Source organism: Equus caballus, chromosome 1, assembly GCF_041296265.1.
Source record: "Equus caballus isolate H_3958 breed thoroughbred chromosome 1, TB-T2T, whole genome shotgun sequence".
NCBI classification, from domain to species: Eukaryota; Metazoa; Chordata; class Mammalia; order Perissodactyla; family Equidae; genus Equus; species Equus caballus.
In genome coordinates, this window is record NC_091684.1 from 80813762 (window position 1) to 80836853 (window position 23092).

The 23092-nt window shown below is 53.8% G+C and overlaps 1 long non-coding RNA gene and 3 other non-coding genes across 5 annotated transcripts in view; all 4 read left to right on the plus strand.

Annotated features, from left to right (window-relative positions):
• Positions 1-2150: 2150 nt before the first annotated feature.
• On the plus strand, positions 2151-2269 carry LOC138919244 (5S ribosomal RNA). The gene has a single exon (XR_011429257.1). It is a non-coding gene; the product is annotated as a 5S ribosomal RNA (ribosomal RNA).
• Positions 2270-6179: 3910 nt separating this feature from the next.
• On the plus strand, positions 6180-6298 carry LOC138919245 (5S ribosomal RNA). Its single transcript, XR_011429258.1, has one exon. It is a non-coding gene; the product is annotated as a 5S ribosomal RNA (ribosomal RNA).
• A 2396-nt stretch (positions 6299-8694) lies between these two features.
• Positions 8695-23092, plus strand: part of LOC138923674 (uncharacterized) — a 40673-nt gene continuing 26275 nt past the window's right edge. Inside the window, exon 1 of one of the 2 annotated variants that reach the window (XR_011437658.1) lies at positions 8695-8809. This is a non-coding gene — a long non-coding RNA (uncharacterized lncRNA). Of the gene's footprint in view, positions 8810-10434; positions 11027-23092 lie in introns of those variants that run through there. The other variant, XR_011437661.1, reaches the window with a different exon arrangement.
• Positions 10209-10327, plus strand: LOC111769662 (5S ribosomal RNA). Its single transcript, XR_002802435.2, has one exon. It is a non-coding gene; the product is annotated as a 5S ribosomal RNA (ribosomal RNA).

Genomic DNA, 23092 nt, shown 5'->3' on the forward strand with positions numbered 1-23092 from the left:
TCATCTGGTTGGAAAGGGGGTCCTGTTAGTGCCTCGTCGGTGGCGTTGTTGCGAGCGCGGAAGCGGGAGCACGGAGCACACCGCTCAGCACGGAGCGCGGCACTGGTTGGTGCGCGCTCATCGTCTGCCGTCCTTCCCTGTGAGCATAGTGCTTTCCGCCGACATTCGCCCGGCACCTGCGGGCCGCGTGCCTGCTTGGGGCCGGACCCAGCAGCCGAGGACGCAGGTGCCAAAATCTCTGCCTTTGGGGGAGTTCGCCGCCTCGTGCCTGGGACGGGAGGACCGACGGCAGACCAACACGTCCCGACGAGAGGCGGCGTCCCCGACGACGGGACGCGGTGCCGTGGGAAATGGAGAGCCTGGCACAGCCGAGGTCCTGGTCAGACATGCGTTGATGGCGTCGCTCTCTTTCCCCCAGCCCGCCCCCCGCCCCCCACCCCGGCCCCCCGGCCCTTTCCTCTCCCTCGCGTCCCGAGGTCCCCTTTCCAACGGGATCCAAGAACGCCCACAGGGCCCAAACTCTTGAGATGGGCAGTGCAGACATCGTGCACTGGATCCCGGGTGGACGACGGGAGAGGGCTGCGGCCCAGAACCCTGAAGCCCAGAGGTCTCGGGACGGGGATACCGGTGACGTCGGGAGGCACCAACGGGTGTTCCGACGTGCGTTTCCCTCCCCGTAATCACACCGTGGCGCTCATCCGTCCATCCTCGGCGTGCTAGCCATCTTGGTAAAACTAAGGAGACTTAACGGGTGAGCTAACCTGTGGGAGACCCTGGGTAATGTCCCTACCTGCGCTCGAGCAGACTGTGGACGCTGTGGTCGTCGGGGAGGGGGTTCTGTACGTCTGGTAGATTGCGTTGGTTTCTCGGGCGAAGTTCTCCGTGTCCTGACTTTTCTGGCTGCTCGTTCTGTCAACTCAGGAAGTCCGGGGGCGCCCCGCAGAAAGAGGAAAAGAGCCAGAACGAAGAGGCGAAGAGAGAAGGAAAGAAACACACAAACACGCACGCGCACACAAAAACGCGCACACACAGAGCGAGAGCGAGAGCGAGAGCGAGAGCGAGAGCGAGCCCGAGCCCGGCTGCCTGTCCGTGGCTCCTGGGCGTCCGGGTCGCGGGACAGGGATCCCAGGAGCGCTGCACTCCTGAGACCCTGTCTGCACGTCCCAGGGCCCCAGGGGTGATCGCCAGCCCCAGGGCCCCCGCCTCCTTGCCCGGGCCCAGCTCAAGCACCACCGCCCTCCTGTGGGGAAGCTGCCTCTTGGGCAGGGCCTCTCTGTGTCAGCGTGAGCGTCTGTGTGTCTGTCCCGGGGGGTGTCTGTCTGGGTCCGTGTCTCGGATCCTCTCAATCTCTCTGTCTCTGCCTCTGTCTCTGTCTCTGTCTCTCTGTCTCTCAGGTCGGTCAGTCAGGAGCTGTCCAGGGTGGCCGCGGGGCCTGGGGTTGAGGGCGCGGTCCGGGTCCCGTGGGCGGGGCGCGGGGCGGGGCGGGGACGGGTGGCCCGCCCTGGTCTCCCCGCGCCCCGCCGCCCGCCCCGGAGGGCTTTCCGGTGATGCCCTCTGGTCGCGCCGGTGGCTCCAGCTGGATTTGGGCAAGTTGGGGCCGGGCCGGAGCGGCGGCCGCCGGGGGTTGTTGGGCCCGGGTTCGTTGGGAGGCGCCTCGGGCCGGAGGGGCCTCGCCGGCCCGGGGCCCCGACGCGCTGACGCGCCGACGCGCCGACGCGCCCGACGCCCCGGGCCACCTGTCCCCGAGCAGAGCAGCCGGATGTCCTGCGACCCGTCGCCGGGATGCGGGCGGACAGGAGGCCTGGAGCGTCCGGGGCCGGCTTGGGAGAGCGCCTAGACTTGCGCCCCGCCCGCCCACAGTCCCCGGGGTGCCCGAGGCCTCCCGCGCCCTGGGCGGGCGGCAGGGCAGGGCAGGGCAGGGCAGGGCAGGGTTTGGCTGGCCGCGGCGGCGGCGGCGGCGGCGGCGGGAGGCAGTGGCAGGCAGGCGGCAGGCGGCGGAGCGCGGGGCGCAGGGGACGCGGGCGGCCGGTGCGCGTCACAGGGGCTCGGGCGCGCGCGTCACAGACGCCAGGCGACGGCGCGTCACAGGGGCCAGGCGACAGCGCGCGCGCGCGCGAGGCTTCTTAGGGGCGCCGGCGGCAGCCGCCAGCGTCTACGGCCATACCACCCTGAACGCGCCCGATCTCGTCTGATCTCGGAAGCTAAGCAGGGTCGGGCCTGGTTAGGACTTGGATGGGAGACCGCCTGGGAATACCGGGTGCTGTAGGCTTTTGCCTCCCGCCGCCTCCCTCTCCTTTTGCGCCCCCCCCCCCGCCCCCCGGCCCCAGCGCCGCTCCCTCCACGCTCCTCCCGCCCCTCCTCCCTCCTCACCGGTCGCCCCATCGCCCCGCCACGCCCCCACCGCTGTCCAGCCGCGCGAGTGCCCCGCGGCCGCGGCCACCGCCGCCGCCGCCGCCGCCGCCGCCCAGCCCTTCCACCTCGCGGCCCCACGGGAACCCAGGGCCAACCGGGGCCGGCCCCGCGTGGCCGTGCCCCCGACGCCGCCCTCGTCCGGCGGGCTCCCTCTGTCCTCGGCGGCCTCTTCCCACCCGCCAGGCTCCTGAGAGACCCTAGCGGTCCACTCGGCCGGCGCGGCACCCAAGCAGTTGGTCGAGTCGTGGTGTGCGATGGAACGGATCCCGCTCCGGGCTGCGGAGGCCCGGACAGCTTCAGCAAGCTGCCAGCAGCCCCTCCGTCTTCCAGAGCCCATCTAGGAAAGACCCCGGGTCAGGCCTCTCCAAACAGCACCTACAGAAGGACGGGGCCCACTGGGCTCGAGAGGAGCCTTCCGGGCCTGGCCATCCATCCCAAGCGGGACGGCTTCTGGATTTTCTGATGCCTGCGCCGTGTGTCAGCTTCTCCAAGTCGGTACCTGGCTGTCCTTGATACCGTCGTTCGCGAGAAACCCTCGTTTCCGCACCGGAGTTGGTACGGGTCCTTTTGTGTTGTCTTTCCTTAAAGACGTCCCCTTCCCCAAGTGTCTAAGTTTCAAGCGCCTCCCCCCGCTCCCCGGCTGGGATGCAACTCCGTCTCCGTCTTCGCTTTTGTCTTTTGGGGGGGGGGGGGTCCTGCCTTCGTTTGAAAGGTCGGTGTCTGGCTCCTCGTGGATCCCTTGCATCAGTTTTGATTCTGAACAGACTGGATGGAAGGATTAGGAATCTTGCTGCGCTGGCCCAGGGTTTTGGTGTCCCCTCACTCAGGTGCCTCACTCTGTCCTGCCCCCCTCCTGGCCTCTGTCTGCCAGAGGGAGTGGACGAGTCCCCCGAGAGGACATTTCCGTCCTCAGCGGCCAGCCCTTCCTGGCTCCTTGGCTTGAGCTTTCATATCGTGCGGCTCGGGCAGCTTTGAAAGTCTGCTCTTCCCCTGCCTGTGTCCGCGCAGACTATCGCGGAAAGGGGATCCGGGAAAGCGGGAGGGGAGTTTGCTCCAGGGGAGGAGAGCGGGGATGACAGGGAGGAGGAGAGGGGAGACTTGCCTCAGATCGCACGGACTTTTACATTTTCAAGGGGGGAATTCATCAAGGTAAGCCGTCTCTTCCCCACCGCAGACAGAAAGCAATAGTTGCTCGCTGTGGAGAAGCTGGGACATGCGGGCAGAGCAGGAAGAGAGGACCTCAACCTCCATCCTCTCACCGTTCAGCAATCATCCTGGGAGCGAATATCCTCGTGTTTCCCTTTTCCCGTGGGCCCCACTTTCCCTGCCAGAGCAGACCCAGGGCACCTGTGGCCTGCTTCCTGCTTGCCCGGGATGGCGGGGTGGCGGGGCGGGGCGGGCCGCGCGTCGCTCCCTGCAGGGTAGCGCCCTGGGTGGTTCTGGTTCCGACGGCTCCCCCAATCTGACCTCCGATGAGCGTGTTCTGCTGGGAGAACTGGGGCTGTGTCTCCGTAAGTTTCCCGGAGTGCGGGCCCGGAGGCTTGGTCTCAAACGAAGGCTCGGCAGCAAGGGCCGCCGTTCCTGCGAGGGACTCGCCCTCCCTGAGCGGCAGTTGCCTCATCTGGTTGGAAAGGGGGTCCTGTTAGTGCCTCGTCGGTGGCGTTGTTGCGAGCGCGGAAGCGGGAGCACGGAGCACACCGCTCAGCACGGAGCGCGGCACTGGTTGGTGCGCGCTCATCGTCTGCCGTCCTTCCCTGTGAGCATAGTGCTTTCCGCCGACATTCGCCCGGCACCTGCGGGCCGCGTGCCTGCTTGGGGCCGGACCCAGCAGCCGAGGACGCAGGTGCCAAAATCTCTGCCTTTGGGGGAGTTCGCCGCCTCGTGCCTGGGACGGGAGGACCGACGGCAGACCAACACGTCCCGACGAGAGGCGGCGTCCCCGACGACGGGACGCGGTGCCGTGGGAAATGGAGAGCCTGGCACAGCCGAGGTCCTGGTCAGACATGCGTTGATGGCGTCGCTCTCTTTCCCCCAGCCCGCCCCCCGCCCCCCACCCCGGCCCCCCGGCCCTTTCCTCTCCCTCGCGTCCCGAGGTCCCCTTTCCAACGGGATCCAAGAACGCCCACAGGGCCCAAACTCTTGAGATGGGCAGTGCAGACATCGTGCACTGGATCCCGGGTGGACGACGGGAGAGGGCTGCGGCCCAGAACCCTGAAGCCCAGAGGTCTCGGGACGGGGATACCGGTGACGTCGGGAGGCACCAACGGGTGTTCCGACGTGCGTTTCCCTCCCCGTAATCACACCGTGGCGCTCATCCGTCCATCCTCGGCGTGCTAGCCATCTTGGTAAAACTAAGGAGACTTAACGGGTGAGCTAACCTGTGGGAGACCCTGGGTAATGTCCCTACCTGCGCTCGAGCAGACTGTGGACGCTGTGGTCGTCGGGGAGGGGGTTCTGTACGTCTGGTAGATTGCGTTGGTTTCTCGGGCGAAGTTCTCCGTGTCCTGACTTTTCTGGCTGCTCGTTCTGTCAACTCAGGAAGTCCGGGGGCGCCCCGCAGAAAGAGGAAAAGAGCCAGAACGAAGAGGCGAAGAGAGAAGGAAAGAAACACACAAACACGCACGCGCACACAAAAACGCGCACACACAGAGCGAGAGCGAGAGCGAGAGCGAGAGCGAGAGCGAGCCCGAGCCCGGCTGCCTGTCCGTGGCTCCTGGGCGTCCGGGTCGCGGGACAGGGATCCCAGGAGCGCTGCACTCCTGAGACCCTGTCTGCACGTCCCAGGGCCCCAGGGGTGATCGCCAGCCCCAGGGCCCCCGCCTCCTTGCCCGGGCCCAGCTCAAGCACCACCGCCCTCCTGTGGGGAAGCTGCCTCTTGGGCAGGGCCTCTCTGTGTCAGCGTGAGCGTCTGTGTGTCTGTCCCGGGGGGTGTCTGTCTGGGTCCGTGTCTCGGATCCTCTCAATCTCTCTGTCTCTGCCTCTGTCTCTGTCTCTGTCTCTGTGTCTCTCAGGTCGGTCAGTCAGGAGCTGTCCAGGGTGGCCGCGGGGCCTGGGGTTGAGGGCGCGGTCCGGGTCCCGTGGGCGGGGCGCGGGGCGGGGCGGGGAAGGGTGGCCCGCCCTGGTCTCCCCGCGCCCCGCCGCCCGCCCCGGAGGGCTTTCCGGTGATGCCCTCTGGTCGCGCCGGTGGCTCCAGCTGGATTTGGGCAAGTTGGGGCCGGGCCGGAGCGGCGGCCGCCGGGGGTTGTTGGGCCCGGGTTCGTTGGGAGGCGCCTCGGGCCGGAGGGGCCTCGCCGGCCCGGGGCCCCGACGCGCTGACGCGCCGACGCGCCGACGCGCCCGACGCCCCGGGCCACCTGTCCCCGAGCAGAGCAGCCGGATGTCCTGCGACCCGTCGCCGGGATGCGGGCGGACAGGAGGCCTGGAGCGTCCGGGGCCGGCTTGGGAGAGCGCCTAGACTTGCGCCCCGCCCGCCCACAGTCCCCGGGGTGCCCGAGGCCTCCCGCGCCCTGGGCGGGCGGCAGGGCAGGGCAGGGCAGGGCAGGGCAGGGTTTGGCTGGCCGCGGCGGCGGCGGCGGCGGCGGCGGGAGGCAGTGGCAGGCAGGCGGCAGGCGGCGGAGCGCGGGGCGCAGGGGACGCGGGCGGCCGGTGCGCGTCACAGGGGCTCGGGCGCGCGCGTCACAGACGCCAGGCGACGGCGCGTCACAGGGGCCAGGCGACAGCGCGCGCGCGCGCGAGGCTTCTTAGGGGCGCCGGCGGCAGCCGCCAGCGTCTACGGCCATACCACCCTGAACGCGCCCGATCTCGTCTGATCTCGGAAGCTAAGCAGGGTCGGGCCTGGTTAGGACTTGGATGGGAGACCGCCTGGGAATACCGGGTGCTGTAGGCTTTTGCCTCCCGCCGCCTCCCTCTCCTTTTGCGCCCCCCCCCCCGCCCCCCGGCCCCAGCGCCGCTCCCTCCACGCTCCTCCCGCCCCTCCTCCCTCCTCACCGGTCGCCCCATCGCCCCGCCACGCCCCCACCGCTGTCCAGCCGCGCGAGTGCCCCGCGGCCGCGGCCACCGCCGCCGCCGCCGCCGCCGCCGCCCAGCCCTTCCACCTCGCGGCCCCACGGGAACCCAGGGCCAACCGGGGCCGGCCCCGCGTGGCCGTGCCCCCGACGCCGCCCTCGTCCGGCGGGCTCCCTCTGTCCTCGGCGGCCTCTTCCCACCCGCCAGGCTCCTGAGAGACCCTAGCGGTCCACTCGGCCGGCGCGGCACCCAAGCAGTTGGTCGAGTCGTGGTGTGCGATGGAACGGATCCCGCTCCGGGCTGCGGAGGCCCGGACAGCTTCAGCAAGCTGCCAGCAGCCCCTCCGTCTTCCAGAGCCCATCTAGGAAAGACCCCGGGTCAGGCCTCTCCAAACAGCACCTACAGAAGGACGGGGCCCACTGGGCTCGAGAGGAGCCTTCCGGGCCTGGCCATCCATCCCAAGCGGGACGGCTTCTGGATTTTCTGATGCCTGCGCCGTGTGTCAGCTTCTCCAAGTCGGTACCTGGCTGTCCTTGATACCGTCGTTCGCGAGAAACCCTCGTTTCCGCACCGGAGTTGGTACGGGTCCTTTTGTGTTGTCTTTCCTTAAAGACGTCCCCTTCCCCAAGTGTCTAAGTTTCAAGCGCCTCCCCCCGCTCCCCGGCTGGGATGCAACTCCGTCTCCGTCTTCGCTTTTGTCTTTTGGGGGGGGGGGGGTCCTGCCTTCGTTTGAAAGGTCGGTGTCTGGCTCCTCGTGGATCCCTTGCATCAGTTTTGATTCTGAACAGACTGGATGGAAGGATTAGGAATCTTGCTGCGCTGGCCCAGGGTTTTGGTGTCCCCTCACTCAGGTGCCTCACTCTGTCCTGCCCCCCTCCTGGCCTCTGTCTGCCAGAGGGAGTGGACGAGTCCCCCGAGAGGACATTTCCGTCCTCAGCGGCCAGCCCTTCCTGGCTCCTTGGCTTGAGCTTTCATATCGTGCGGCTCGGGCAGCTTTGAAAGTCTGCTCTTCCCCTGCCTGTGTCCGCGCAGACTATCGCGGAAAGGGGATCCGGGAAAGCGGGAGGGGAGTTTGCTCCAGGGGAGGAGAGCGGGGATGACAGGGAGGAGGAGAGGGGAGACTTGCCTCAGATCGCACGGACTTTTACATTTTCAAGGGGGGAATTCATCAAGGTAAGCCGTCTCTTCCCCACCGCAGACAGAAAGCAATAGTTGCTCGCTGTGGAGAAGCTGGGACATGCGGGCAGAGCAGGAAGAGAGGACCTCAACCTCCATCCTCTCACCGTTCAGCAATCATCCTGGGAGCGAATATCCTCGTGTTTCCCTTTTCCCGTGGGCCCCACTTTCCCTGCCAGAGCAGACCCAGGGCACCTGTGGCCTGCTTCCTGCTTGCCCGGGATGGCGGGGTGGCGGGGCGGGGCGGGCCGCGCGTCGCTCCCTGCAGGGTAGCGCCCTGGGTGGTTCTGGTTCCGACGGCTCCCCCAATCTGACCTCCGATGAGCGTGTTCTGCTGGGAGAACTGGGGCTGTGTCTCCGTAAGTTTCCCGGAGTGCGGGCCCGGAGGCTTGGTCTCAAACGAAGGCTCGGCAGCAAGGGCCGCCGTTCCTGCGAGGGACTCGCCCTCCCTGAGCGGCAGTTGCCTCATCTGGTTGGAAAGGGGGTCCTGTTAGTGCCTCGTCGGTGGCGTTGTTGCGAGCGCGGAAGCGGGAGCACGGAGCACACCGCTCAGCACGGAGCGCGGCACTGGTTGGTGCGCGCTCATCGTCTGCCGTCCTTCCCTGTGAGCATAGTGCTTTCCGCCGACATTCGCCCGGCACCTGCGGGCCGCGTGCCTGCTTGGGGCCGGACCCAGCAGCCGAGGACGCAGGTGCCAAAATCTCTGCCTTTGGGGGAGTTCGCCGCCTCGTGCCTGGGACGGGAGGACCGACGGCAGACCAACACGTCCCGACGAGAGGCGGCGTCCCCGACGACGGGACGCGGTGCCGTGGGAAATGGAGAGCCTGGCACAGCCGAGGTCCTGGTCAGACATGCGTTGATGGCGTCGCTCTCTTTCCCCCAGCCCGCCCCCCGCCCCCCACCCCGGCCCCCCGGCCCTTTCCTCTCCCTCGCGTCCCGAGGTCCCCTTTCCAACGGGATCCAAGAACGCCCACAGGGCCCAAACTCTTGAGATGGGCAGTGCAGACATCGTGCACTGGATCCCGGGTGGACGACGGGAGAGGGCTGCGGCCCAGAACCCTGAAGCCCAGAGGTCTCGGGACGGGGATACCGGTGACGTCGGGAGGCACCAACGGGTGTTCCGACGTGCGTTTCCCTCCCCGTAATCACACCGTGGCGCTCATCCGTCCATCCTCGGCGTGCTAGCCATCTTGGTAAAACTAAGGAGACTTAACGGGTGAGCTAACCTGTGGGAGACCCTGGGTAATGTCCCTACCTGCGCTCGAGCAGACTGTGGACGCTGTGGTCGTCGGGGAGGGGGTTCTGTACGTCTGGTAGATTGCGTTGGTTTCTCGGGCGAAGTTCTCCGTGTCCTGACTTTTCTGGCTGCTCGTTCTGTCAACTCAGGAAGTCCGGGGGCGCCCCGCAGAAAGAGGAAAAGAGCCAGAACGAAGAGGCGAAGAGAGAAGGAAAGAAACACACAAACACGCACGCGCACACAAAAACGCGCACACACAGAGCGAGAGCGAGAGCGAGAGCGAGAGCGAGAGCGAGCCCGAGCCCGGCTGCCTGTCCGTGGCTCCTGGGCGTCCGGGTCGCGGGACAGGGATCCCAGGAGCGCTGCACTCCTGAGACCCTGTCTGCACGTCCCAGGGCCCCAGGGGTGATCGCCAGCCCCAGGGCCCCCGCCTCCTTGCCCGGGCCCAGCTCAAGCACCACCGCCCTCCTGTGGGGAAGCTGCCTCTTGGGCAGGGCCTCTCTGTGTCAGCGTGAGCGTCTGTGTGTCTGTCCCGGGGGGTGTCTGTCTGGGTCCGTGTCTCGGATCCTCTCAATCTCTCTGTCTCTGCCTCTGTCTCTGTCTCTGTCTCTGTGTCTCTCAGGTCGGTCAGTCAGGAGCTGTCCAGGGTGGCCGCGGGGCCTGGGGTTGAGGGCGCGGTCCGGGTCCCGTGGGCGGGGCGCGGGGCGGGGCGGGGAAGGGTGGCCCGCCCTGGTCTCCCCGCGCCCCGCCGCCCGCCCCGGAGGGCTTTCCGGTGATGCCCTCTGGTCGCGCCGGTGGCTCCAGCTGGATTTGGGCAAGTTGGGGCCGGGCCGGAGCGGCGGCCGCCGGGGGTTGTTGGGCCCGGGTTCGTTGGGAGGCGCCTCGGGCCGGAGGGGCCTCGCCGGCCCGGGGCCCCGACGCGCTGACGCGCCGACGCGCCGACGCGCCCGACGCCCCGGGCCACCTGTCCCCGAGCAGAGCAGCCGGATGTCCTGCGACCCGTCGCCGGGATGCGGGCGGACAGGAGGCCTGGAGCGTCCGGGGCCGGCTTGGGAGAGCGCCTAGACTTGCGCCCCGCCCGCCCACAGTCCCCGGGGTGCCCGAGGCCTCCCGCGCCCTGGGCGGGCGGCAGGGCAGGGCAGGGCAGGGCAGGGCAGGGTTTGGCTGGCCGCGGCGGCGGCGGCGGCGGCGGCGGGAGGCAGTGGCAGGCAGGCGGCAGGCGGCGGAGCGCGGGGCGCAGGGGACGCGGGCGGCCGGTGCGCGTCACAGGGGCTCGGGCGCGCGCGTCACAGACGCCAGGCGACGGCGCGTCACAGGGGCCAGGCGACAGCGCGCGCGCGCGCGAGGCTTCTTAGGGGCGCCGGCGGCAGCCGCCAGCGTCTACGGCCATACCACCCTGAACGCGCCCGATCTCGTCTGATCTCGGAAGCTAAGCAGGGTCGGGCCTGGTTAGGACTTGGATGGGAGACCGCCTGGGAATACCGGGTGCTGTAGGCTTTTGCCTCCCGCCGCCTCCCTCTCCTTTTGCGCCCCCCCCCCCCGCCCCCCGGCCCCAGCGCCGCTCCCTCCACGCTCCTCCCGCCCCTCCTCCCTCCTCACCGGTCGCCCCATCGCCCCGCCACGCCCCCACCGCTGTCCAGCCGCGCGAGTGCCCCGCGGCCGCGGCCACCGCCGCCGCCGCCGCCGCCGCCGCCCAGCCCTTCCACCTCGCGGCCCCACGGGAACCCAGGGCCAACCGGGGCCGGCCCCGCGTGGCCGTGCCCCCGACGCCGCCCTCGTCCGGCGGGCTCCCTCTGTCCTCGGCGGCCTCTTCCCACCCGCCAGGCTCCTGAGAGACCCTAGCGGTCCACTCGGCCGGCGCGGCACCCAAGCAGTTGGTCGAGTCGTGGTGTGCGATGGAACGGATCCCGCTCCGGGCTGCGGAGGCCCGGACAGCTTCAGCAAGCTGCCAGCAGCCCCTCCGTCTTCCAGAGCCCATCTAGGAAAGACCCCGGGTCAGGCCTCTCCAAACAGCACCTACAGAAGGACGGGGCCCACTGGGCTCGAGAGGAGCCTTCCGGGCCTGGCCATCCATCCCAAGCGGGACGGCTTCTGGATTTTCTGATGCCTGCGCCGTGTGTCAGCTTCTCCAAGTCGGTACCTGGCTGTCCTTGATACCGTCGTTCGCGAGAAACCCTCGTTTCCGCACCGGAGTTGGTACGGGTCCTTTTGTGTTGTCTTTCCTTAAAGACGTCCCCTTCCCCAACTGTTTAAGTTCAAGCCCGCCTGCCTGGGATCCAATTCTGTCTCAGCTCTTCCTTTTATCTTTTGCTTGTCATTCCCTTTTAAGCCCGAATAATATTCCGTTGTAAATTAATACTACATTTCCTTCATACATATTTCTGTATGATATCATCTTGTTTGTTTTCCCCATTTGGCTATTGTGACTAATTTTACTCTGACCGTTGCTCTAAGCTACCTTATATAGTTGGTGCTTTCACTTTTTCGGGGATGAATGCCCAGGGTCGTGTGATAATTCTGTTTCATTTTTTGTGCAATCACCATAGTGTTTTCCACAGTGCCTGCAATATTTTCCATTTTCATTTGCAATGCAAAGGAGTTCTGATTTTCCCAGATCCTCTCTAACACTGTTATTTTATGTTGTTTTTATAATAGACATTGTATCTTGTGTGAGGTGATGTTTCGTTTTGGTTTTGATATGCAATTTCCTGTTGATGTGTTTGTTGAGCATGTTTTTGGCTCTGTATATCTTCTTCGTAGAAATTTATATTAAAGTCTTGCATAATTTTGAATTGTGTTTTTAATTGTTTTGTTGTCATGTTGTTGGAGTTCTTCATATAATCTGGATGTTAATCCCTTATCATACATATGATTTGTTAATATTTTCTCCTATTCCATGGCTTGTCTTTTCACTGTGTTGACTGTGCTTTTGATGCATAAAAGTTTTTAAATTTGATGAAGTCTCATTTATATTTTCTCGTTTTTGCTTCTGTTTTTGGTGTCATATTCAAGAAATCATTTTCAAACTCCATGCCATGAAGATTTTCCCCTGTTTTCTTAAAAGAGGTTTATAGTCTTGATCTTGAGTTTTGGTCTTTTGTCCACTCTGAGTGTATTTTTGTATGTGGGGTATGGTAGGTGTCCAACTTCATTCTTTTGTGTGTAGATATCCAGTTTCCCCAGCACCATTTGTTGAAAAAACTACTTTATCCATTGAGTTGTCTTGGCACCCTTGTTGATCATCTGACCATGTATGTCACAGTTTACTTCTCTGCTCTCTATTTTATTCCATTGGTTTATATATCTGTCTTTTTTCAATACCACACTGTTTTAATTGCTGTAGCTTTGTACTAAGTTTTAAAATCAGGAAGTATGATACTTCCACCTTTGTTTGTCTTCTTCAAGATTATTTGGCTGTTCAAGGTCTATTGCTGTTCCAAATAAATTTTAGGATGGACTTTCAATTTCTTCAAAAACAGCATTTAAATTTTTATAGGAATTGTATTGAATCTGCACAGTGTTTTGGGCAGTACTGGCATTGTAACAATGTTAAATCTTCCCGTTCATTAACATGAGATTCACTTCATTTATTTGTGTTAGTAATTTTCTTCAGCAATGTTTTGTAGTTGTCTGTGTACAAGTCTTTCTCTCCTGGATTAAGTTTATTCCAAAGTATTTTATTATATTTGATGCTGTTGTAAATGGCATTGTTGTCTTAATTTCCTTTTCAGAGTGTTCATTATTAGTGTATAGACATGCAACTGATTTTTGTGTGTTGATTTTGTATCCTACAACTTTGCTGAATTTATTTGTTCTAATTTTTTTTTTTTTTTTTGCGTGTGGAACCTTTAGGATTTTGTACACAGAAGATCAGACAGAGATAATGTTTTACTTCTTCCTCTCCAGTTTGGATGCCTCTATTTCTTTTTCTTACTTAATTACTTTGGCTAGAACTTCCTATACTATGTTAAATGGATCTAAGATTCTTGGTTGACAGTTTTATTTTCTTTCTATATTTTGAATTTTCATCCCAAAGCCTCCTAACCTTTATTTTTTCTAATGCAAAGTCAGTTGTTAACCTTACAGAGGATTCATTATGTGTAATGAATTGTTTTCTCTTGCTGTTTTTAATTTTCTCTCTGTCTTTCAATATTTTGACCATGAGGTGTCTGGATGTGAATTTCTTCTTGGAGTTCATTAAGGTTCTTGGATGTGTAGATTAATAATTTTCATCAAATTTGGGTGTCTTCAGCCTTTAATTCTTTGAATATTTTTTCTGTACATTTTTCTCTCTCCTCTCCTTCTAGTGCTCTCATTAGGTATCTGATGGTATGCTTAATAGTTTTTCATATTACTCTGAGGTTTTGTTTATTTTTCTCTATTGTTCTTTTCTTTTGGTTCTTTAGATTTCAGTCTCTATCAATATGTCTTCAAGTTCTTTGATTATTTCATCTGCTTGCTCAAGTTTACTGCTGATTTCCTCTAGTGAAAATTTCCTTTTGATTGTTGTACTTTTTAACTTCAGAACATTCATTTGGTTGTTGTTGATATTTTTAAAATATATTTTCTACATTTTTATTGGCATTCTCTAACTGACAAGATATTTCATCATACCTTCTTGTACTCTTTCAGCATAGTTTCCTTTAGGTTTTTGAACACATTTAAAATTGTTGCTTTGAAGTTTTTGCGCTATGTCTGATCTGGACTCTTTCAAAGGCAATTTCTGTTGCTTCTTTTCCTTTTACGGATCACACTTCCCTGTATCTCTGCGTGTCTTAAAATTTTTTGTTCAAAACTGGATGCTTTAGATAATATTTTTTAGCAACTCTGGATACTCATATGACTTTTCTCTGCCCCTCACCTTCTTGGGTTGTCGTTATTAGATTCCTTATTTTTTATTGACTTGACTGGACTATATGTTGAAGTTTATTTCTCTTGCAATTTTGGGGCCCTCTGATGTCACTCCTTAGTGCTGTATGCTTGGGTATGTGTACTCTCAAGTTGGGATGCCAAGGTTTTTAACAGTGCTCTCTTTGATTCTCTCTTTCCCTGATCTGCTAAGTTTCTGCCTCTTTGGTCATCACATCCCACTATTAGATTCCAGTAATTGATGGCTGGTTGCACTGTCATTTTTGAGAGTTCCCTGAGGCATCGATTGCTCTACTGTCTGATCTAAATATTTGGAGCTTTTATGAGAGCAGTCTTTGAAACCTGTCTTTGAAGTTTATTTTAACTTAGGAAGGCTCTTCTTAGCTGTTTCCTCGCTTGGTTTGTATTATACACTTCTGGTGGGTTTATGATTTAGATTGTTGCTCTCATTAAGCTACCATCCTCTTCTTAATTGCTTATGACCAAAATCACCACTGTTTTTCACAGTACCCTTAAGGTTGAGTTTCCCCATGCTCTTTTCCAAATAAAGTCAGTTTCCTTAGGGAGAACGAGGAAGTTCTTTTCTTTCTCTTTTTTTTTAAAGATTGGCACCTGAGCTAACATCTGTTGCCAATCTTTTTTTCCTTCTTCATCACAAAGCCCCCAGTACATGGTTGTATATTCTAGTTGTGAGTGCCTCTGGTTGTGCTACGTGGGACACCGCCTCAGCATGGCCTGATGAGTGGTGCCAAGTCTGCACCCAAGATCTGAACCAGAGAAACCCCAGGCTCTGGAAGCGGAGCGTGCACACTTAAACACTCGGCCATGGGGCCGGCCCCTGAAGCTCTTTTCTTATGGCCTGCCTCTCTCCCTGGGCAGGTCCACCATGCCACTGCTATCGAGTTAGGTTGGAGACAGTGGCATGCTATTGTCACATGACTTCTCTTCTCTGTGGGTGGGGCATAGCTCCTGTCCTTCTGCCACTCCTGGCATGGAACCTCCTCTCTTGGCGTAGAATTTCCACCCTATGAGTGATCTGGGGTAAGGGCATTCAGGGCCCATTATTCTCAGCCTGCTGTGCTTGGAATAGAGCTTCTGCCCTAAGAGTGGAGGTTGGGTGGAATAAAGGAGCTTTAGACCTCTCGATCAAGCTTGCCTGGAACAGAGCTTCTGCAGCGTAGAGCTAGATGAGATGAGAAATGGTGGTGGTCTGCCTCATCCAGGGTGAAACTATAGTTGTATACTGGGAGCTGGGGACAAGGGAGCCCTATCTTTTTAGCTGCTCATCCCCAGAGCGGAGTTTCTGTTGCACTGAGCTGGATGGAGGGGAGGGAGGGAGTGGGTCAAGGTTTAAATGCTGCAGACTCTCACTGCTCTTCCTGAAATTAGTAGGTTTTCCTGGATAACTGTTTATTCATTTGCTGTATGCTTTTAGGAAAATTTCCACTCACTTTAATATTTTTTGTTTTGCTTTTAATTTTCATCAGTAATGTTTGTTTCATTTTGGAGAGTGTCTGTGGAGCTCCCCATGCCATCATTCTGGAAATGTTTTTTGCATCATTGCTTCCCAGTTCCTGAAGAGTGAATCCTTTTTTTCAAATGAAAGGAAGCAGATAAAATTGGAGATGCTCCAGTTGAACATAAAGTGAACTAATGCAGGGGCTGGAAGTGTTGATTGACTGGCTTGTCTCTTGTTTCATCCCCAGCTGAAATCCCTATCCTCCAAGCCCTTGATCCAGGTGCAAATACTGTTGAGAATCACTTGCCTTCAGGACGAAGCCCTCACTCTGTGCACTGGCCCTACATGATCTCGCCCTTTCTGCTCTTATCCACTCACTCCTCAGCCCTTCCCTTGTGTATCAGTTAGAGTTCCATCAGAAAAACAGAACCAGAAGGATATGTGTACATATGAAGAGATTTGTTGCAAGGATTCACTTATGCGATTGTGGGATTTTGGTAAGTCAGCCTGAAATCTGTAGGTCAGGCTGTCAGGAAGGGCATGCTGGAAACTCTCAGGCAGGAGGTGATGCTACTGTCCACAGGACATTGTCCACAGGAGGAACTTCTTCCTCAGGGAAAAACTCAGTTCTGTTCTTAAAGCCTTTCAATTGATTGGATTAGGCCCACCCACATAATCCAGGACCACCTCTGTTATGTAAAGTCAACTGATTGTAGATATTAATTGCATCTATAAAATATCTTCACAGCAACATCTAGATCAGTGTTTGGTGGAATAACCAGGTACTTTAGCGTAACCAAGTTGACACGTAAAACTGACCATCACACCACACTTCAAATACTGTACTCTTTCCTGAACACTCCATATCTTATCATTCCCATGAAATTTTGGGATATTTCCTTCCCTTGGTCTGGAGGACCCTTAGCCTCCTTCTCTGTCTCCTGATTTCCACCTCCAAGAACCTACAAAAGTATTGCTTCTTCCATGGAGCCCTCCTTGACTCCTTCAGGCAGAATTAGTTGAATCTCTTATGAGTTCCCATAACTTTTGCTCATACCATGTTTTGACACATTACCATTCTCTCCCATCAGTATTTGCTCCAGTCTCCATCTCCCCCAACATATCCTGAAGTACTTGAGGGCAGGGACTGTATCTTATTCCTCTCTTGGTCTCCAGCACAATGCCAGGCACAGAGAAGCTGTAAATAGATCCCAGAGAGGTTGAGTTATTGGAGAGCCTGCAACTTGCTGGAAAGTATGGTTTTTGTGGTTGGCAAAGCAGACAGGCAGCATGAGCCTAAGTTCATCAGAGCAGCTCTAACCTCCCGTTTAGCTGGTTGCATGATCCTGAACTCATGGAGTAGACCTTGTGGCGTGTCCACAGGAAGCCTTGCAGTCCCTGTGCCCATAACTGCAGTAGGAAAGTGTGCCCTTCCAGCAGGACAACATGACTGGCCAGGGAAGTGATTGGGGATGGGTTCTTCTGATTAGTCATTTTCCCCTGGAGTGTGTTTTGTAGAACCCCACCCTCTTTTGGCCAGCTCCAAACATTTATAGCTCATTTCAGTTTCTCCTGGCCCATTTGCACAGTTAAGTAAAATTAAGCACTGACTACCACTGAGCACTAAAGAAATGCTCATTCATTGGAGATTTAGAGAAAGAAACAAAAAGCAATCAATTGTCCAGAACCCTATCTCCCCATGCCTGCCCTAGGATAGATGACTTCATAGTCCTCAGGTTGATGTTACCAGCCCCTCCCAGCCCCGTTGCTTGTTTAGCTGTCATCTGTCCCATGCCAGGAACAACAAGAGGAATAAGACTGAGTCTTAAGAAGTTTGCATATCTTTGTAGGGGTCCTGCTGTGAGGATAATGATGAACCACCTATTGCAGCTTCTTCATTCTGTGGTCAGAGCTCAGACACTTTTGGATGAGTACCTGACCTCCCCCTACCTTCTCCTCCTTTGTGCTTTCAGAACAAGACCAGACTTTTGACCAGACTTTTGAGACTTTTTGAGAAAGACATCTTCCCTTTCTCAAGCCTGTTATACAAGAAGTGGGGCAGGGCCACCCCATGCTACTGTACCTTGAGTTATGCTCTCCTAAGACCCAGGAAGGTTTACCATCTATAGCACAAACAACTACTCTCTTTTATTTAGGAAGACAAAGCTAATGAACATTCTTCCCTTTGGAACTTCTTGACTAACTTCAAAGGCACTTTTTAATCCATGAAGGACAAGATTCAAACAGACTTGTTGTATTTGTTATTAGTGTTTTTTTTTTTTCAAAAAGGAAGACACTTCCCTTACTCAGGCTGAAACCCATCTGATATTTTTATCCCACAATTAGATAAACACAAGAAATGATTTCTACAAGCTCTGACTGAGGAAGCACAAGAGAAATAGTTACTCCAAGGAGCAGTGTCTTCGGCCCTGCAAGAAGCTGGCCCTAACTCTCGTCTTAAAGGGCCCCTGGTTGTTCTCTCCCCTATCATGTCAAATGATCTTTCTTCATGCTACCTGACAGCATCCTGTGTCTTCCCTTGTTTGCTGTCTCCTGCTAGAGGCTGAGCACTCTGAGAGCTTGCCAGTTCTGTTCACTTTCACATGCACGATCCCCACAGCAAGGATTTCAGGTGACATGAAGGTGGGGAGAAAGGGAACTAGTAATTTTTTAGGCACTTTGTGCTAAGAAATTTTACATACTCTGTCTCATTTATTCTTACAACACCCCTAGAAAGTAAATATCGTTACTCAATTTTACAGAGGAGGAAGCCCAAGTTGAAACATCTCCTGAATGGTATTGTGTGTGTGTGTGTATGTGCATGTGTGTGTTTAAATGTCTCAAGTCTGTGAGAACTGCAATCAGAATCCAAGAAAGTGCCACTTAGAGTGAATAAATCTTAAAGAAGAAAAATGCTCCAGTATGACGAAAACCCAGTACCCAAAAATGTCAATTATGCCTCTGAGGTTAACTAACATTTACTAGAGCTTCATATTGCCAGGCACAGTGGTGAGCATCTTATTTGGGCAGGTACTATTCCGACCTCCACTTTACAAATGGAAAAACTGAGATAAAGAGGGACTAGGTGACATTCCCGAGGTCATATAGCTAGTAACTGGTAGAGCTTGGATTTGAATCTTGGCAGTCTAATCTCAGGACCCCAGGTGTTAATCAAAGATGTGGAGGAGAAGGGAGGTGTGATGTGTAAAATGAATGAAAAAACCCCACTTTTTGATCCAGAAGACTGATGATAAAAGCATCAACAAATAGGGGCTGGCCCAACGGCGCAGTGGTTAAGTTCACATGTTCCACTCTGGCGGCCTGGGGTTTGCCGGTTTGGATCCTGGGTGCAGACCTACGCACTGTGTCTCCAGTCATGCTGTGGCAGGTGTCCCACATATAAAGTACAGGAAGATGGGCACAGATGTTAGTTCAGGGCCAGTCTTCCTCAGCAAAAAGAGGAGGATTGGTGGAAGATGTTAGTGCAGGGCTAATCTTCCTCAAAATAAGTAAATAAAATAAAAAGTATCAACAAACATTTGTATAGCACTTCTTACGTCACAAAGCACGTGAGTTTTTTTTAAAGATTTTATTTTTTCCTTTTTCTCCCCAAAGCCCCCAAGTACATAGTTGCATATTCTTAGTTGTGGGTCCTTCTAGTTGAGGTATGTGGGACGCTGCCTCAACCGTGGTTTGATGAGCGGTGCCATGTCCTCGCCCAGGATTTGAACCAATGAAACACTGGGCCGCCTGCAGTGGAGCACGTGAACTTAACCACTGGGCCATGGGGCTAGCCCCCACATGATTTTTTCTTGCACATCATTTCACTGTGTTTCTCAGGATGGCTTTGGGAGGCAGGAGAGGTGAGTGTTCTCATTCTCAGCTGACAGTTGGGAAAGAGAAGCTCAGAAAGGTGAAGTGACTTGCCCAGTAAGTCTGTTCCATGAGGCGGCCATGATGGCTCTCCTTCATCTTCTCACCTGTCCAGGACTGGAGGCTGGTGGGATTTCACACTAGATGCCAGCTCCCCAGGGACCAAGTCTGGAACTAAAGGTACTGCTTGGAGAGGGGAAGAGGGAAGCCTGAGGTGGGAGGAAGTGGATAATGAGGGGTACACCCTTATTCTCACCCAGCTTTGGGGATAAACACTTTTCATCTTTGGCCTTGCAAGACTGGTGTGGCCAAGACCCCACAGTGCTGGGCCAGTGGCAAAGTGAAGAGCCGTTCCAGAGTGAGTGGGGGCGGGTGAGGGGAGAGCGTGATTCCATAGAGGAATCCTCTTGGTTTTCATCTCAACAGCTGGTCCCCAAGTGGTGATAGCAAAAGGGGCAGAGTGTGGAAGGTGAATCTAGGGGCTCATGGGCCACCAGGTTTCCTTACTAAGCAAATCCCTCTCAGAGGTGCCAGGAATGTCTCTGAGGCCTCCTGCATTTGAGAGGAGGCTGACTCCATCACCCACCGCTCAGTGCTCAGCACTGGGATTTGCATTACTGGATGCTTAATAAATGTTGGATCAGTGAATTTGCTTCCTGTTTAAGTCTTGATTTTTGTAGTTAGGCAAACCCCTCTGTCCTTTGATTATTCTTCATTTTGTCACCTCATTTAATCTTGTCTATAGACTCTGATATTTTACTAACGGGCTACTGCAGCTGCAGATGGTCTATGGCTCTTTTCTGTGTCCTCTTCCTTCTGGGATCAAGGCTAAAGGAGCTGCCATATCTAGAACACTACCATTTTCACGACAGGGCTACAATTTGTAGGAACTGTGCAGTGGTGTTTAAAACTTCTGTTCATGAGAAAATATGATCTCCTTAGGGGCTGGGCAGCTTTTTCAGCCTGTTTTTTTGCCCATAGAAGGTTTGGACTTACGGGTTGTTTCAAACCTCAAAAAGTCACAGTCTGCTTTAGTCTAGGCTAGTAGAAAAAAATTTTTTTGCAGTACAAATATCTCAAAAATTTAGTCAGCTGTTAATTTATTTGATATGTCAGACTCATGCTTATAGCCACACTCACACTTCATTGAGACATGTCTCCCATCTAGACTTAATTATGAGTATCTTGAATGCATCAGGTTCTCTATCCTTGTCTTCTTCTCTGAGCCATTTTTATCCAAGTGACAGGATTTGTTGAGTCACTCCTCAATTCAGAATTTATCAAAATGTCACTGCTGCCCCTTAATTCGGCACTTCACATGAGCTTGGGTTTTAACGAGCCTTTACTGCTCACAGCTTTTCTAAGTTTCATCTTGTACTGGTTGCAGATGAGAAATTGTTGTGACTTTGAACACAGCAGGTCCCGGAATTTCTGGATTCCCTCTATTCCTTTTCATCCCACTTCCAAGCTGGTCAATTATTTTCTTTTCTTTTTTTTTTTTTAAGATTTTATTTTTATTTTTTTTTCCTTTTTCTCCCCAAAGTCCCCCGGGACATAGTTGTATATTCTTAGTTGTGGTTCCTTCTAGTTGTAGCATGTGGGACGCCGCCTCAGCGTGGTTTGATGAGCAGTGCCATGTCCATGCCCAGGATTCAAACTGATGAAACACCGGACCACCTGCAGTGGAGCGTGCGAACTTAACCACTCAGCCACGGGGCCAGCCCCTTTATTTTCTGAGCTTGTTTCTTTCCTGTAGTACTTTAAGATGCATCCCACAGCAATCAAGGCACACTCTTAATAGTCTATTTTCCTAATTACTCACCTGAAAGCACAGGATTATTAGTGCATTATTTGCCTTCCAAATTATGTTTACCACTACAGAACAAGGGTTACCATCATTCCAGTCTCCAACAACAGTTTCCTCACTGCCCACTCCTAGAGCCAATCCCTCATATTTTAACAGCTGTTGTCATTATTGTTCTTGTTCTTGTTCAACACTGCATTTTTAGGTAACAATGGCAATATCACTCAGCTTTCATTGGTTATGCTGCAGTAACAAGTCTAAAATCTCGATGGTGTATGATAACAAAAGATTATTTCACATTCATTGTACATGTTGGCAACAGCTCTGCTCCACTTCCTCTGCTCCACTTCCTTTTTGCTTTTACTAAAGGAGCATTCTTTATCTGGGACATTGATGTGCTAGTGGAAAAGAGAAAAATAGTGGTAGCAGAAGCACAAGATATCATCAAATGTAATATAAATTATTAATTTCATAATAAAATATAAATTATATAATTTTATAACACATATTTCTGTATGTCTTATATTTGTAAGAATATTAAAGAAAATAGTCCATCTGGTCTAGTGTTTCATGTAAGGCCCCTGTTCCTTTGTTAACTTTCTGTCTGGATGATCTTTCCATTGAGGTAAGTGGGGTGTTAGGTCCCCTTTTATTATTGTGTTGTTATCAATTTCTCCCTTTACGTCCATTAATAGTTGCTTTATATACTTTGGTGCTCCTATATTAGGTACATATATATTAATAAGTGTTATGTCTTCTTGGTGGAATGTCCCTTTTATCATTATATAATGCCCATCTTTGTCTCTCGTTATCCTTTTTATATTGAATTCTGCTTTGTCCAATATAAATATGGCAACACCTTCTTTCTTTTGCTTCCCATTTGCCTGGAGTATCATCTTCCATCCCTTCACTCTCAGCCTACGTTTGTCTTTAGAGTTGAGATGTGTTTCCTGGAGGCAGTGTATTGTTGGGTCTTGTTTTTCAATCCATTAAGCCACTCTGTATCTTTTGATTGGAGAATTCAATCCATTTACATTTAGAGTAATTATTGATATATGAGGGCTTAATGCTGCCATTTTATCTCTTGTTTTCTGGTTGTTCTATATTTCCACTGGTTTTTTTCCCCTTGTATTTCTGTCTGCCATTTCACTTTCGTGATTTTCATTAATGGGTTTCTCAGTTTTCTCTTTATTTGTGATTTGTGACTCTGATCTGATTTTTTTATTTTGTGGTTACCATGAAGTTTGTATGAAAGATCTCATAGATGAGCTAGTCCTTTTTCTGATAGCTTTTTATCTTCATTTGCCTATGCAGGTTCCATCCCTATCTTCTTCCCCTTAAATAGTTTGTTGCCATAAATTATTGTTTTTTGTGTTGTGAGTTTGTAACCAAATTGAAATGTTTATAGTTACCTTTCATGCTTTCTTTCCTTCTATCCTTTATGTTATAATTGTTTGCTATCCTATTCTGATAGAGAGTTTCAATTTTCTGATTATGCCTATTTATCTCTTTGCTCAAAGTTTTGTAAACCTTTGCCTTTCTGTTTCAGGTACGAGGGCTCCTTTCAACATTTCTTGTATGGCAGCTCTGGTGGCAATGAGCTCCCTCAGCTTTTGTTAGTCTGGGAAAGCTTTTATTTCTCTGTCACACATGAAGGATAATTTGACTCGATAGAGTATTCTTGGCTGATATTTTCCATCTTTCAGTATTTTTAATATGTCATTCTACCCTCTCCTAGCCTCTAAAGGTTCTGCTTAGACATCTGCTGAAAGCCTGATGGGATTTCCTTTGTAGGTTATTTTCTTCTCTCTTGCTGCCCTTAATAGTTTTGCTTTTTCTTTAACTTTTGACACTTTTAATATTACATGTCTTAAAGAAGTACTTTTTGCATTGAGGTAATTAGGAGTTTATTAGTTTTATGTACTTGCATGCTCAGTTCTTTCCCCAGGTTTGGGAAGTTCTCAATTATTATTTTTTTGAATGAGCTCTCTGCCCCTTTCTCCCTCTGGGATGCCTGTGATCCTTATGTTACTTTCCCTAATTGAGTTCAATAGTTCTCAAAGAATTTCTCCATTTTTAAAAAATCTTGGTTCTCTCTCCTCTTCCATCTGAATCATTTCTAGGTTTCTGTCTTTGAACTCACTAATTCTCTCCTCCATAAGGTCTGCTCTATTTTTAATGCTTTCTACATATTTTTTAAAATCTCATTAATTGTATTCTTCATATGCAGAATTTCTGTTTGGGTTTTGTTTTAGAG